General features: G+C 46.3%; 1 protein-coding gene across 2 annotated transcripts in view; it reads right to left on the bottom strand.

Annotated features, from left to right (window-relative positions):
- The window catches only part of bcan (brevican), a 32,331-nt gene extending 27,780 nt beyond the window's left edge, over window positions 1-4,551 (bottom strand). For both annotated transcript variants that reach the window (XM_063199310.1, XM_063199311.1), the window contains exon 1: window positions 4,109-4,551. The gene's annotated coding sequence lies outside the window, so the exon portion shown is untranslated. The remainder of the gene's footprint in view (window positions 1-4,108) is intronic.
- Between the last annotated feature and the right edge of the window lie 465 nt (window positions 4,552-5,016).

Below are 5,016 nucleotides of genomic sequence, written 5' to 3'. Positions count from 1 at the left end.
TCTTTTCATCGAGCCTGCTTAGGGGAGAAGATTACAAGAAAAGGCGCGCACACACACGCGCACGCACACACACACACACACACGCGCGCGCGCACACAAACACACACGCGCACAAACATACAAACACAGAAGTGCACACACACGCACACGCACACAGATTTGCTCATGCTTTGCCATGCTATGTCTGTCTCTCTTTCTATCTTTCTTGCTGTCTTTCACACACTTTACAGATGCCATTGGGATAATTTCCCATCCCTTTTCAAAATCATTCTTTTCTCTCACCACAGTCCTGACGGAACCTTTCAAGGAAAATAGTCCTCAAAGTTAAAGCAACATCTCTCTCTCTATCTCTCTCTCTCTCTCTCTCTCTCTCTCTCTCTCTCTCTCTCTCGCCTCATGCCCCCTCAAGTTTTGCCTCTTTTAACCTCAAAGGACTCAGCCTGCCCATTGCCAAGGGCAACCGGTAGCCCTTTACAAGCACAACTAGACAGGAAATCTAGTTGTGTGTGGAAGGGTGTATGTGTGTACTCATGTATATGTGTGTGCGTGTGTGTGTGTGTGTGCGTGTGTGCGTGTGTGTGTGTAGGAAGGAAAGAGAGGAGAGGGCTGTGCATATGTTTTGTGTGCGCATGTGTGTGTGTTTGTACGTGTGTTCCAGTGCCTGCGTGCGTGTGTGCACGACGGGGGTTGTCTCGGGAGGGAGGAAGCACAAGCAGTGAGCGCAGGCAACTGACCAGCCTGGAGCTGAGTAGAACAGAACAGAGCTGCGCAGGGATGCATTTCTCGAAACCATAGCTGCTAACCACATTAGCTACTATTCTCTTTGCAATGAACTTTCCCATTGCCAACTACCGAAGTTGCTAACTGGTTAACAACTACATTTTCGAGAAACACACTCCAGAGCTGGGCAGAGCAGGGTGGCGCTGAGCTGAGGGGACACCGGCTGAGATGAAATGAATCAGCACTCCCACGTGCCTGCAGGCCAGAGCCTTGGACACGCTGGACGATGACGTGAGCCCTCTCTCCCTGGCCTCTGTGGTTTTTAAAAAAAGAGAGGCAGACCAGACTCGCTCCAGGGGTGATGATGATGATGATGGTATGGTGGGGGATGGTCGGTGTGGGTAAGGGCAGAGGTGGAGGTGGATGTGGAGGTGATTAGTAGGGAGGAGGGTGGTTGTGGTTGTTGGGAGCTTGCTTGTTTCCAGGCTGGCTTGCTCACAGCGCTGATTAAGCACAAAAAAAACACTCACACAAGAGCAAAAATTGTTCTGCTGCTGCTGCTACTGCTGCTGCTGCTACTGCTGCTGCTGCTCTCAGGACTGTACTGAGAACAAAAAAAGGCCTGGGCATTTTTTGGGGGGCGGCTTGCTCTAAATTGTGAACCATACTGAAAACCCAATACCGTGAGTCCCTGAGTACTGTCGGCTCCTCTGAAAAGCTAACCTGGCATACAGGTTTGACTAGTGTTTCTCAACGGGGGTGTTACAGCCCCCTGGGGTCGTTGGCAAGATCTACGTGGGCGTTGAGAAGAATACAGCTGACAGGGGCGGAGCTTACTGTAGTTCCCATTGGAGGGCATTAGTCGATTTTATTTTCCAATACTAAGGGGAGGGCGTTGGCAGGCTTATGATAGGGTCAAGTTGGAAGTTTGTTCAAAAAAGGTTGAGAACCACGGGGTTAGATGCTTCCTACGCTGACCCAGGTTTGCTAATAAATTGACCCGAGGAACCAGAGAGTTGTAAGCCCATCTCCAGGATGCATGTCTAGGTCTTGGTCTTTGAAGCTGTGACTCCTGATTCATTCCATTCTTTCTGGATCTCTGCCACATTCTTGAACTTTCTCTCTTTGGTGATCCACTGAAGCCCACGGTCATCTCTTGTGGTGGTGCATCTCCTCCTTGAGAAAACTTGAGAAATGCCACACTGGCTGAAACATTGTTTGTTTAATACAATTCAGCATGATGGACAAGAGTGTGCGGGATCTTCCCCTCTTCCCCCTCTGATCCTTCTGCCACATTGTTTCCCGTTCCACCTGACGTGTATGCCAGAGTAGCAGTCCAGGTCTGGCTGCTAGTATTCCGGCTAACTGCTGATGCCGCCACTGGTGCCGCTGAGCTTCTTAGAGAGCTTAGCTTGGCCGCTCTGTTTCTGCAGCAAATGGAACCCCCTTGGCCATGTGGTGCAGGTGGACCTTGGCCTCTAAAGCCTTGCATGTAAACACACTTGTTACAAATGGGGGAACCACCACCACACACTTGCATGTCGCGTTTGTTTGCTCCACGGCACTAGTAACAACACCACCAGGAAGGTCACACTGCCTAACACGTGCCGAGCAGAGTGGAGGACTACAGAGAGGGAGGTGTGGTTGAAACTCCATTCAATTCAAAGCCCCTTTCCTTGCACCGGTGGTTGTGCACCTAATATTTTTGTGGCATCTTTTGAGTCCAGTGGTGAAGAGGTTTCTATATTTGCGCTCGCCCTCCCCACATACACTCTCTTATTTTCCTCGTGACCGGAGGAGGAGTACTTAAGACGCAATACTGTGTGATGTTTGCCCTGGATTTCTTCGTCAAACATATATGACAGACGGTGCTCCCACTAGACTGTCCATTCCCACTACCGGCTCTACATTCCATGTGACCCAAAATGTTCCTCTTTTCCCCCACTTTTGAATTGGTGCTGGAGTGGATATAAACCCATGTACAACAAACCAAAGTCAAAGTAGTTTTTTTTAATTGAACCACCAGGAATCATCCTGTTGACAGTAATGTTCTCCGTGGGGTGTGACAGATACAAACTCCTGGGTATGGCACACGCTAACATGATTAAGGGGGGGCTTGTCAAGGTCTGTCTGAAATTAGGTCAGACCCGCAGACTTCCTGTGTACTCGTGTGTGTTCTGTGAGCATCTGTGTGTACTGTGCCCACTAACATTGAAAATGGTGTACTGCTCATCAGGAGAACATAACTAGGTTGTCGTCATTATTATTCTTATTTGGAATGATCTTTACATGGATAGCATGCAGTTCTCATAGGCTGATGTTGTCCGCCATTGTCTTGCTCTGGCACAGCCAGTTGATGAAGTCATGTGGTGTGCCCACCTTCTCTTTTCTCACAAATAACAACATAAAAAGAAAATTAGTGTTTTGATGGCTAATATTGACTATTAATCTATATTAATATTGACAATAGGGCACAGAAGCTGTGATATTGAGAGTTAAAGTTACAATGGCTGTGATGACGTCTACTTTGAGGTTGAAAAGCAGCCCATGGAGGTCTTTTGTTACAGTGCCGGTAACAAAGCCACTACCAAAGCATTGGACATGTGGCTGCTGGCCAGACTGGCATGGAGAATAATACAAGGGATACTGCTACTCAATATGTAGCCTAATAGAATACATTCCCAATTTGCCTGGTATTTTGTAAGTTGTTTACATTTTTCTTTTCTTTTTTTTACAAGTCCCATGACTACTGAAGGGTTTCAAAGTTTAGGGGATCATAAGCTCCTTTTCTTTTGGTAGTTGTGTATTTTAATGTGAGATGCAACCCTTTGAATTTCAGAAAAGTAGGCCATGCTTAACTAGTTTTATAGAATTAAAAAAAACAGATGAAATAGGCTGTGGACAGGGTCTAATGGCCAAATAACAAACCAGTGTGGTTTGCACTAAGGACATAAATGAAGTCCTCTGATAGGTGCAAATGAAAATGTGAAGCGGACAGAAATAAGGACAAGTCAAATATTTGGATCTACGTGAGACCTGGATAAAATATAATGTTGACTATGTAAAATAAACTATTAGGCCAATATAGCCTATATAGCCAATCTAGAAAGGTAGAATATTGAATAAATAATAAAATACTGCGTGGAAGAAAATGTAGGGTGGTTTGATCGAATCCTGCCACATAGCTAACCAACAATTCAGAACTGTGAGAACGTGTACAAAACGTGTAACAGATTTGGTGGTGCAAATACCACAACACTAATGCTAATTACACAGTCATTACACCACCGAGTGTCTTAATGAGCTTTGTTGATGTCGTCATGGATTTTCCCGAAAGTCAGTCGTGTTTCTTGCTGTGCGTAAAAATTATATTGTGCATTTTACATACCTTGTTTTTTGAAGTCTGGCTCTTCCCTTGCACGTAATTCCTTTGGAGACGCTTTCCCAGGTAGGTCTTCTGTATTAACCCTGTGTCTTAACGTGGAGCAATGATGTCACGGATCATTTAACCGAACACATCAGAGCAGAAAGGTGGGTAGTCTACCCTTGTATGCTCCGTTCGGCAGCGAAGGAGGTAAGAGAAAGAGGTTGAGAAGGAGACGTCCGAAATTAAGTAGGAAAAAACGCCTGAACAGCCCACTTTCTGGTTACGACAAAAGCATTCTTATTTGTCCCTTGAATGATGCGGGAGGGAAGTGGGACGGATGAAGAGGAAAATGTTTACAAGACGCGCTGATTCCCGTTCTCAAACACGCATCATCTTTAAAAGGTGCTCTGATTCACTGCGGTAACGAGGTGGGTCGGGTTCACTAGTTAGGGGGACAACACTTCTTGGGTTCTGAGAAGTTGTCCCAAGCTGCGTTTGCGATGGAGCAATAGAACTTGGTGATTCGTGAGAGCCTATACCGCAGCGCTGCGGATTGGACTGGCATCCAGGCTGCTGATGCTTCCTATGCTCCCTTGCACCTGCACCTGCGACCGTTGGTTTCAGATACGCATCCCGATTCATCTACGGTCGAGAAAGAGAGAGAGAAGCCTCGCTGACCACGTCGAATTGCAGCTATTCATCTTAAACACCCAGGAACCCACCTACTCCTGGTTTCCTTTTGTGTTGTGTACACTAATGGTCCCTCATTAAAAAGCAAAGGCAAAGGCGTCCTCCTGCGTAAAAGTCCCGAATGCCAAACTCAACTAGGTGTTAATAAAAATGCGTGCCACTGTAAAGTGATATTCAGATAGCCTTCATGATTTATGGTTCAATAAGCTATTGTAGGCTATACATTATTGTGTTTGTTT

The sequence above is a fragment of the Engraulis encrasicolus genome, chromosome 5 (genome assembly GCF_034702125.1).
Source record: "Engraulis encrasicolus isolate BLACKSEA-1 chromosome 5, IST_EnEncr_1.0, whole genome shotgun sequence".
NCBI classification, from domain to species: Eukaryota; Metazoa; Chordata; class Actinopteri; order Clupeiformes; family Engraulidae; genus Engraulis; species Engraulis encrasicolus.
This window is presented reverse-complemented; position numbering and strand designations above follow the sequence as displayed.